Below are 12,228 nucleotides of genomic sequence, written 5' to 3'. Positions count from 1 at the left end.
TTTATATTCATATAAATAATACTAACTCAAAATTATTATTTTCCGTCAATAATCTTTTAATTGCTATTCTCGAGCTTTAATTGGCTAATTTGCACTTTAGGCCTTAAACTTTTCAAACTTTGCAATTTAGCCCAAAACGCATCCGCGTCCAAATTTTAAAAGGTCTCCGATTGACCCGAAACTTTTACCACATATATTATAAAACATTCGCGGACCTTGGCGAGATAATTTCCATTTTTATCTCAAAGTGGCTAAATTACCACTTTGGTCCCTATTGGGCTTTTCTTAACACTTTTCCTTTCAATTCCAATTCTAACTTTACAACTGTCATATGATATTAATAACTTCGTTGTTAACTTCCCGAAACCGACCTACTAACATTATGCATTTTAATCTTTATCAGAAATCTTTCTGATATCGCCACTCCGGCGAATCCAAACTGGACACGTGGTCCAATTAGCTAATTAATTATTTTGGGGTATTACACTCTTGGAGTAGCAAGAAATAAGTATCCGTGGCTTTGTCAACCGCGGAAGCCGAGTATGTAGCGACCGGTTGTTATTGTGCTCAAATCCTTTGGATTAAGCAACAACTTTTGGATTATGGTGTTACACTTAGTCATATTCCCATCAAATGTGACAACACTAGTGCAATTAACCTATCCAAGAACCCTATTCAACACTCTAGTAGTAAACACATAGATATCCGTCATCATTTTATACGTGATCATGTGCAAAAGGGAGACGTTATAGTCGAATTCATCGATACAACTAACCAATTTGCGGATATTTTTACCAAGCCTCTTAATGAAGAACAAATGAATTTTATCATTCGAGAGCTTGGTATGCTTGATGGGAGCACTTTGAGTTGATTTGCATGATTGGTTTGCTTATTTGATATGTGACTTTATGTGTTTTTATTGACTAAATTGATTGGACCAATATACATGTTCATCCTATTTTTATGATGTTTACATGATTTTGGTGTTTGTCTATAATCACTTATCCATGTGTGTTGGAATCAAGGCTTGGCATTGTAAAAACTTTTCAAAACTTGTTGAAAATCGAGATTTTTATGAATCTCGACCGAGATCTATATATCTCGGGCGAGATATCAATATATACATAAACAAAATATTTTTTGCCCCTTTGATATCTCGGGCGAGAGGGTTGCGATTGAGAGTTTGAAAACCAAGCTCTGGACAGTTGAGAAAAGGGTGGAATCTATGTGGGTTCATAAATCTAGATGAATTGGAATGCAACAGGTGACAAAAATACGAAGTTTTTTCATAGTGTGTCTTCTAAACACTATAGAAATAACCGCATCTCTTCTATTTAAGTCGAAGAGACGGTCTTCACCGAGCCTAGCGATATTCGGATGGTGTGAGTTTTGATATTTCAAGGCTATTTTTGATAAAATACTGATGAACATGCTGATGGCTTGGTTAGACCGTTCAGTGAAGATGAGATATTTAACGCACTTTCTTCATGTGGCAAAAGGAAGGCTCCAAGACCAGATGGATTCAACTCCCATTTTACAGACGGGCGTGGCTAGTGATGAAGGAGGTTGTTTTGGGTTTCTTTAAATACTTTTGTGATGAGAATGTTTTACCTAAAGGCATAAATACGTCTTTTCTGGTTCTTGTTCCTAAAGTGGCGGGTTCGGCCAACATAAAGGACTATAGACCTATTAGTTTACTAATGGCTTTCTTAAGCTACTCCTAAAGACTCTTTCTTTAAGATTAGTGCCTTTATTAACTAAGATTGTCTTTGATAGTCAATATGCTTTTTTAAAGGGTAAGAGCATTCTGGAGTATTCTATGATTTCTAATGAACATGTTCACTTGGCAACAAGAAGGAAGGATAAGCTGCTTGTTCTTAAGCTTGATTTTCACAAAGTATTTAATAATATTGACTGGGTTTATTTGATGTATGTGATGTGCTGCATGAACTTCCTACAAAAATGGATGGATGATGGCTTGTTTACCAGCGATAGCTACATCTGGGTTGGTGAATTTTCGTCTTGTAGATCCTATTTGTTTAAAAAAAGGAGTCAAACAAGGGGACCGAGTCTCTCCTTATCTATTAGTTATTGCAGTAGAAGGGTTGAAATGTATTTTAGATAAATCGACTATTTTGGGTTTCATTTAGGGATTTTGTTTTGCTAATGACCATGACCCGATCTCGATTCTTCAGTTTGTAGATGATACTTTATTATATATTTCATATGATATTGAGCAGTTACAAAATCTGACTTGGATTGTTCGCTACTATGAGCTGATTTCTGGGTTGACTATTAATTTTTATAAGAGCTCCATTATTGGAATTAATATTTTGGAGGTTGATCTGTTTCTTGCTGTAGAAACGGTTAGGTGTAAAATTGAATATTTTCCTATAAAATATTTAGGCATACCTTTATCAAGCAGAAAGCTAGTTGTGGGTCCTGGGATCATGTAGTTTAGCACATTGGAAGGGGAACATTTTATCTCCGACGGGCATATTAGTTCTTATTAAATTTGTCCTTTTCAGCATTCATGTCTACTTTATGTCCCTTCATAACATGCTGAACTCGGTTTTCAAGAAATTGGAATCGTACATGATTCGATTTCTGTGGAAGGGAGATATTTCTAACCGAGTTCTTAGTAAGGTTTGCTGTGTGAAAATTTGTCAAGAATACGAAAAGGGAGGATTAGGCATCAGTAATATCCATATTAGAAAACAAAGTCTTTTGTTTAAATGGGTGTGGAAGTTGAGGATTAACTGAGATTGTATACTTTGGTTAACGTTATTTTATCTTGTTCGGCTATTATTAGCTGGGACTGCCTGCATAAAAGGGAGTTCAAAATCATTTCTCATGTCTGAAAGGGCATCAGAAAGTGTTGTTGTGTGGACAAATCTGTTTGGAGTATTTTTTTATTGCCAATGTTAAATATGATGTTTGTGTGGGTACATCTGTTTCACTTTAGAATGATAATTAGATGGAAAATGGTCCGGCCTCGTTTTATTCCCCAATTATATAATCTCTCTAATCAAAAATTAGCTTCCATCAATGATATTTGGAGCTCGGGCTGGCGTTGAAGGTGTCGTTTGCATATTTTCACAGTCTTTGTTATTGCAAGCGTTCCTATTAATTCTCATCCGTATTGACAGAACCTCCATTCATGATGATAGTGTTCTTTGGAGTTTAAATCCAGGTATTTATTCGTCAAACTCATTTTGTATAGCTTACTCTATTTTTGCTGGTGTTGATCAAAGTGTAAGCTCAAGGAGTGGTTTTATGGAAATTCGAATTGCTGCTGCAGAAGTTAATTTGCATGAAGATGAAGCGAGTGTGCGTTATGCTGCTTCCAGACCTGTTTCTTGCTGGGTTACTGCAAGTGGTTTTATTTTGGCCCAACGAGCATCAACGGTGGATGAAATATCAATTTCCGCCCGTCGGTTTTTTGCTACTGATTCTTTGCTTGTTGATGGGCGTTTCACTGCCATGATGAAGAGGAATGAAACAAATATTATAGGTATGGCGATCTTACTGTTTAAGCATACTTGGAACTTGTTAGATTCCCCTCGAGTTAAATTCTTTATATGGCTTGCACTGTATAATAGAATTCTCTCTCTTGAGTTCTTGGCGAAACGTTCAATTATAACTATAGATAATTCTCTTTGCTCTATTTGTGGAGTAGTGGAGTCTCAGGATCATGTTATTATCCATCGTGATTTTTTCTTGAGAAGGTTGAGTTGGTATGGACCTTTTCTGAAATGCTTTTAGACTTTATGATTCAATCGCATAACATCATTCACATAGGTCCCTACCAAAAATTATGGCAGATTTAATGGTTTTTGGTGGTGTGGAAAATTTAAAAGAGTATGAATGAACGAATTTATTCGAATTCCACAGTGAATAAGGAGACGATTATTTTTAACTGCTTTTACTAAGACAGTTTTTCATTACAAAGTTTGTAATAGTAGCTTTTTCTATTCGGGTTTGGATTTTTTTTAGAAATCGGCATTGTATCTTGTACTCGGACCGGTGACTATTTGTCATATTTCTATTCCGTAATTTCTAGTCCGGCACTTTTTGTGTGAATGGATAAAGTTTTTCCTATGCCAGCCTTGTGGCTTTTAATATATTTTTATTCATAAAAAAATAACCCAAACATAATAAAAAAGGTAATGCGTTATTCTTTGCGAAGTTTTTTTTTTGTAAAATTATACTTAATCCTGACCAAGCGAGAGCTAAAAAAATTAAAAAATGGAAATAATTAAAATGTTAGATGCACTACCAATAGATACATTGTTAAATAATTATAACTATTTTGGCACATACGCTAATTATTTTTTAGATTATGAATAAATCTTTAAATTGCATTTGACTATCTATATTAATTATTTTACTATTGTTTTTGGAAAATATGGTAATTATTTGATGTTTGGGCAATTGAATTATTGAGCATAAAATTGACGTTAGAGTACATCCCTTTAAAATGAAAAATATCACATCACATAAGTGGTTAATGTGAGGACTAGTGATTAATTAAATGAATGGATAGTAAAATTATTTTTTAAATCATATAATTAGTTTTAGTCAATGAATTAAGAGGAATCAACAGTTTTAAACAAGGGGTTGGGTTAATTATAAAAAATTTATGTAGCTATTAGAACATTGAAGTAATCAAAGTTTACATGTTAAAATATGATGTTTAATGGCTAATTCAAACAAAGGATAGGGTTAACCAACAGATTGCATCTTTTCTTGCCATGCAAGTAACAAAGTGCTCTTAATTTTAGGTGTAATTTTACCCAGTCTGAGACCCTTTTTTCTGGCAAAAATATTTTTGTTTGTCAAAAATAGAATCACACTAAATTAGATGTCAATGTTAGAAAATTCACTTTTTCCTATCCACTGACTGGTAGAGGGATGGATCGAATCCATACTATCTGTAGATGCAAAGTAAAATGTCGCTAACCGGGCCAACACTCACTTACAGTAGATGTTTGTTTTTATTCTCAATAATAACATATCCTTTTTTTAAGAGATGGTAGTCAACTCTAAAGAGTCTCGATTGTTAATTTATTAATTACGGAGACATAGTTTAAACCCACAATCTCTTAATGTACTTAGCTTTAACCATTTAAATTAGACGCACATCGGCAACAAATCCTTAATTAATCATTAAAAGGATGTACTCACTAGAGTCAGTAAAATATATGAAAAATTAAGCTATATAAAATTCTTATATCTAAAAGTGGTATAAGTCCTTTCAAAAAAAAAAAGTGGTATAAGTCCTTTCAAAAAAAAAAGTGGTATAAGTCCTTTCAAAAAAAAAAGTGGTATAAGTCTTCATTTTCTCTTTGTTTAATTAACTTTGACTGTTCTTGCTTTGAACATATAGAATAAAATATTATTCTACATAGAAAAAGAAATGCTCGGCGGCCTCTTTTTCATCTGGTTATTAGTTATCAGTACTAGTAATTGTGTAAAATAATCTGTAATTACAAAATCAATTTGTGAGGTTTGGCTTTAATCAGGGGCCAAATAAAGGAAAGAAAAAGATTGAATATGACGGAACAAAATGAAAAGTAATTGTATAAAGTCAAAGTGATAATTTTAAAAAGACTTAATCATTAAAAAAAATCTAGATAGTCCTTTTTTGTTGCATCTTAACGTTATAATTTTGTTAAATTCATTAAAATTTGTATATTTGATTTTCAGTTCCACTCTAAAAAACTAAATTGACCCTTTTTCACTTAAAAAAATATCAATTTGATCTTTTATTTTTAGTGTAATATTTAAAAAGCAATTAATACTATAAAAAAAACAAAAAAAATCATTTTCTCCATAAATTAAAAAATTAATAGTAAATTTTTATTTAAATATTATAAAATTAAAAAAAAAATCTACCACCACACTCCTTCGACCTCGCTGCCTTTTTTAAGACTTCGACATATATTTCAAATGATTAATATTTTCTAATTAATAAATAATATACGCAAAAATTTAATTAATTTTATTAAATTTAAATAATTCTTTTATAATATAAATTATCTTTTGAAATAAAATTTATTTTAAAAAAACTCGTTCGTCTTTCTCGTGACAAACAGGTTCGTCACAAGGAAGACGAGCGGCTTGTCGATTTAAAAAAAATAATTTTATATTTTATTAAATAATTTATATTAATTAAAAATTTGAATATATTAATTTATGGATTAAAAAATAATAATTATTTTGAATATATGTTGGAGTCGGAAAAAAGGTGTCAATGTCGAAAGCGTGTGGCGGTAAAATTTAATTTAATTTTATATATTTAAATAAAAATCAAATAAAATTGTATTATTAATTTTGAGTTTGTGGGGAAAAAGGCTTTTTTGTTCATATTATAACATTAAATGCTTTTCAGTAAATAAATTAAAAATGAATGATCAAATTAGCATCTTTTTTAGTGAAAAAGGATCAATTTAGTTTTTCAGGGTGAAATTGGAGTTTAAAGGTGCAAATTTGGATAAAATGGACAAAATTGCAACGTCAGAATGTAACTGAAAGAGGCTACAGTATATAAGCCTTTTTTTAATATATTGTTTTTTTTATTTAGGCCCTTAAGGTTTTTAAATGGTAAAAATAAATTTTCTTGTTTGAAAAAAACTATGAAAAAAACTAAAAAGAGTTTCAACATTTAAATGATTTTTTGCGATGTTTAAAAGCATTGAAGGTCTAAATAGCCAAGAAAAAGTTAAAAGAATTTATAAATCCATATATCGCTCTTAGTCAAAATGGATTAAGAGGAATTAAAAGTTGTTCAGTCTTTAACAAGGGGTGGTCGGGTTACTTATAAAAAAATATGTAGCTATTAGAACATTAAAACATTCAAATTTTACATGTTAAAATATGATTTTAATGGCTAAATCAAAACACAGGATAGGGTTAACTGACAGACTGCATCTTTTCTTGCAATGCAAGTAACAGAGTGCTCTTAATTTTAGAAGTAATTTTCACCCAATGGGACACTTCTTTTTTCTCGCTTAAATACTATTAATTTATTTTAAAATTAAAATTCTCTTTTTATTATGAATTAAAGGATTTTGTAAATGCCACAAGAAGTGGCAAAAGAAGACAATCAAAATACAATCAGAAAATCTAGAGAACAAAGAAAAACACAAGAAATCTAAATTGTTCTTATATCATTGTCCGAATATGGAAATGGACTATGAACACTCTTGTAAAAAGAACAATAGCCGTAGAGATAATTTAGTTAATCAACCAAAAAATGTATGAATTTTCCTTCTTGAAAATTCTCTTATTCCGTGCTTTCCAATTTTTTCAACAAAAATTTTAATACCTCGTACATTCGGCGTTACCGGAATTGACAATTTGTCCCTTTTCTGATAACCTGAGCTAATAGGACAAAAAATATTGAAACAATTGGATAGATAAGACCCGAGTAGGTCGATTTTAAGAATTTTAATACGGAAAATTTGATATTAGAATTCGTTTAGGATAAAATTTTGGAGAAAAAGAATGGAAGGAAAATTTATAAAAATAAAGTTTAGATCCCAAATTAGTAATTAATAAGTTAAATCTCGGAAATTGCAATTTAAATATTGTCGATGGAAATTAGTAATATTAAGTTAGTATTATTTATTTGGATATAAATAATACATATATAATTGAGTTAAAGCGGATAATTAACCGTTTGGTTAAAAAGAAAAGTTTATTAGAAAAATGGTTTAAGTTAATGAAATGGAGAACCAAAGTGACTATTTAGCCAACCTATATGAAGGTTTTTGGAACGAAGACTTGCGATCATTAGGGTTCACTCGTTTGACGTCGGAATCCCACGTTCTTGATGTCGATCTCTCCAGAATTCAAGCCTCTATCATTCCTAAGCTTTGAAACAAGGTAAGCTTGATGTTTTGGATGTGTGTATTGATGTTTATGGGCTGTTATGTATTGGATACCGTACGGTTGGATCGAACTTACGTAAAACACGTTGAAAGCATCATTTTTTAGCATTTCAGAGTTGGGTTTTGAGGTACGTGTTTAAACAAGTCGGGATTGATTTGGATGGTTTTAGGGTGAACAACGACGGAGGAGGGGCTGAAAACGAGTGCCTCACGTCGTGAGACACTGTCTCGCGACGGGAGACACGTCTTGCGACGGGAGACACGTCTTGCGACGCGAGACACGTCTCGCGTGAGGCCAAGTCTCGCGATGCGAGACTGGCTCTCACGTTGTGAGACCCTCTCTCACGACGTGAGAGAGGCTAGGCAAAATGTGCCTAGCCACCGACGACTCCCGCTTGTCGTTTCGAGGTCCGACACGACCTACCCCAACCCAAAAACATTCTGTGGACTCCGAAAATGTAAGAAACGATCGTCGATCGTTACTATTTGAGGTAGGGTTTTTAAGTAGTGTTTCAAACGAAGTTTAACCGATTAGTCGAATTCCTCGAATGGTATTAAACGCGTATAAGAAATTGATTAAAAGTTAACGAGTTTGTGAATAGTTTTAGAAGTAAAATGGGAATAATAGGGTTTTAGGTTTATGAGGTTCACGTTTATATACTAAACGTGCATTTGATTTGAATATGTATTAGACGTATCGGCAAGGTACGAGGTAGACATTTTAGAATTAGCAAAATTTGATCAGCATATCAGTAGTATCGTAGATTGGATAGCGGTCCATGTGAGTTACATTTTACTTTTGTGTATTATTCGTAAAAGCTATTTTATATATTATTAATAGTATTGTTGCATACATCGCATATTATATGATTTAAATTGTATTGTATATTGTTATTTGATTGTTTTAAGAATAAGAATCTGGTGTGCGATACGAGGGAACAACTACCTATTGGGTGTCAATAGGCTGTGTGATCACCAGTGTCGGGTAAGTCTTACCAAGTAGAACTAGAATAACTTATTTGTGATTGCGATACGAGGTCTATCCCGCGGCCTGTATCTAGTGAGTGTCCATGGTTGAACTCCCGGGACTCCGCTGTATTGTTGGAATTAAGATGGTATGAGGCATGTTGGTTGAACTATCCCGGTGCCCAACCAGATGGTTGGTTGACATGGTTGAACTATCCCGTAACCTACCATCAGGATTAAAAGATTGTTATTGTTATGAATACTAGGAATTGCGTAGTTCAGGATTGTTTATAAGATTAGGGTTTCGATCGGATCAAATACTTGGTTTATATTGTATATTGTATAAACGATTGGTTTAAATGCGATATTATTTTTATAATACTGATAGTAATTTGTAATCTCACTCAGAATAGTCTGACCCGTTGTTTTTAAACATTCATGTGTTTAGTGTTTGGACTTGGCTAGGGTCCACCTTTTTAGGTCCGAAAGTCATGATTCGCATGTATAGTTCCTAACTTCCGTAGAGCTGCAATAGTGGTCCTATGTTGACAGAGTCGTGGCCTTGACAGTAGTGTATATGTTTGTTGTTTTACTTGTTGTCCATGTTTATATCTTTTTAGCGACCTCTACCAAACTTCTCCACATAAGTAAAAAGTCATGAGCTCAATTTGGAGCTACCCACAAACATACCACAACCATGTAAAAGAAAATTCCAAAATTTTCAACCAAAATCACAATAAATAAACATGTGATTAGTATCCTCTAAACTTGAACAAAACGAACAATTAAAATCCTCTACATCTATAATACCTCCCTTGAATAATAAACTAGCCGAAGGTATTCTATTTTGCTCCAACAACCAAGCAAAAAACCGAAGTCACCGCTACAGAAGCCAAGTTATTCAATGAGAGCACATAAGCTTTTTTAATATATATTTTTTTTCCACTTAGGCCCTCAATGTTTTTAAATGGTAAAATTAAATCCTTAGGTGTGAAAAAAAAACTATAAAATTACTAAAATGAATTTCAATTGAAAATTAAAATGAATTTTTGCAATGTTTAAAAACATTGAAGGCCTAAATAGCCAAGAAAAAATTAAGGGTTAATGTCAAAAAAATCACGAACTTTACACGTTTTCTCATTTTAATCACGAATTTTAAATTTTCTCATTTTCATACACGAACTACTACTTTTTCCTAAATTCATACACGGTGCTGAGGTGACACTCATTCATAGGTGTAAAATGACCTCCACCTCAGCGAATTACACCAATGGAGCCGTGACACCTCAGCACCGTGCATGAATTTGAGAAAAAGTGGTAGTTCATGCATGAAAATGAGAAAATTTAAAGTGCATGATAAAAATAAGAAAACGTGTAAAGTTCGTGAATTTTTATGACATTACCCCAAAAATTAAACTACTTTATGTGCTCTTTTTGAATAATTTAAACGACTTTTTATACTTTTACCTCATAAAAAACACCGAAAAATGGTGAAATAATTAGTCACTGACTATGTAGCACGGGGATGAACACATCGAAATAGAACACTAGAATACAAACATGGCAAAAAGGTGTTATTTTAAGATTTTTTGTATTAATGAAAAGTTATGTATCTAAAATGCTAGATTTCCGACACGTTTTCAAAATAGAAAACATTGATTGATCACTCACGAGTAGAGACGTGGTTGTTTGTTTTGCCTCTCAATTTTACTAATAACTTTATTCATATTTATTTGGCTTAATGTTTTAAAAATATCAAACTCTTGCTCTTGGGATCAATTATAGGTTACTATTTCAAAATTACCCCATTTATCTAGTTTTAAGAGTTTGCGTGTTAATAAATTTAAAAAAAATAATTTTTTTTTCTAATTTAGGTCCTTCAATTGACTTTACATTAACAAAAAATCAGATTATTTTTGAAATTGAAAACAATTGACACAGAAACCTACAAAGCGGGCTAAATAGACTAATTTTAAAAGGTTTATTTAGTATTGATGTCATGCGTAAAGGTTTAGTATTTTTATGATACTAAGGCCCTGTTTGGTTAAGCTGTTTGATGCAGCTGATAGCTGATAGCTGTTAGCTGGTAACTGTTAGCTGGTTGTCACGACCCAATTTCATGGATCGCGACCGGCGCTAGGGTATGGGTATGTTCGTACCAAAACCCGTAGCAAGCCTCGCGGATAACCTTATATACAAATAAACCTGCAAGAAAACCACTTCTCGGGGGCAACCGAGACTCCAACCTAAGTCTAACAGTTTATACAACAGTTCTAATATCATAACTTGATAATAATCCGAAACTGTGAATCATGCCTCAAATATAATAATCCAATGTAACATGCCAAAGTATAATAATATAAAAGTCGTACCACCACGACAAACCAAAGTATAATAATCAAACACTATACTAGTTCTACTGCGGTCTAAGAGTTTAAAACAACAGACTAGTTTTATTGACATAAAAACCTCCAAGAATCAAGAATCGGAGTGGACCAGCTTTCAAATCATAAACCTGGAAAATTTGGGAAAACAACGGGGTCAGATATACTGAGATGAGTTCGCAATACTATTTACATTTATTAAGTTTAAAACCCTTAAATCAAAACATTTTATACTAATATAATATGATTATGGAAAACAATATTGAAATGATCCCAGCGTAAGTATGACATAGCATACTGATAAACCCAGAGTGGACGGGAACATATCCTCGTCATATACCAGCGTAAGCAAGACTTTAGTCTGCCGATCCCAGAGTACTTACCGGTGCACACAGTCTCGATACAAGCCTATCGAGCAGCTCGTTTCAATCCAGATCCATAATCCGTAAAAACAGTTCAAAAGCATTTATAATATTAAAATATGATGCGGTACTTAATAAAGTGGTAAATAGCACTACAAACTCACTGCTTGCTTATCCACGTGAAATCTTGGCAAACAGCTAACCCTGCGTAGACTCCGAAGCACGAGCATTCGACGGGTCTAAAACAATGTATAAGTTAAAATCCATACAACTCCTAACTCTAAGAATACTAGACACCACAGAGGACTAGCATCTTGAACACAACCAAAGTACAACCCAAGTAAGGTAAACATCTATGTATCAAACAAACCAAAGAATTCATATCATTCACTTTAAACAATTTATGCAAGTTAGCTTAGATGAGTTCGTATCCATAAAAACAAAACCGAAGTCCTTTTCATAACTTAAATAGTTCTTTTAAACCAAAGAGTTTTCCAGAGTAGTGTGTTAGCCTTAACTGCAGTATAGCTCAACACAACATGTCGGGCGACACAAGTCTAACCCGACCCAACCATAAGCCAAAGTGAAAACTAGAGTTTAAAACCAATCCTTAAATAAAAC

General features: G+C 32.8%; 1 long non-coding RNA gene across 1 annotated transcript; it reads right to left on the bottom strand.

The window, feature by feature from the left end:
• Nucleotides 1-11,154: 11,154 nt before the first annotated feature.
• LOC130014722 (uncharacterized) lies at nt 11,155-11,974 on the bottom strand. Its single transcript, XR_007641195.2, has 2 exons — nt 11,772-11,974; nt 11,155-11,376 (listed from the first exon to the last, which is right to left on the bottom strand). It is a non-coding gene; the product is annotated as an uncharacterized LOC130014722 (long non-coding RNA).
• Between the last annotated feature and the right edge of the window lie 254 nt (nt 11,975-12,228).

The sequence above is a fragment of the Mercurialis annua genome, linkage group LG5 (genome assembly GCF_937616625.2).
Source record: "Mercurialis annua linkage group LG5, ddMerAnnu1.2, whole genome shotgun sequence".
Classification (NCBI taxonomy): domain Eukaryota; kingdom Viridiplantae; phylum Streptophyta; class Magnoliopsida; order Malpighiales; family Euphorbiaceae; genus Mercurialis; species Mercurialis annua.
This window is presented reverse-complemented; position numbering and strand designations above follow the sequence as displayed.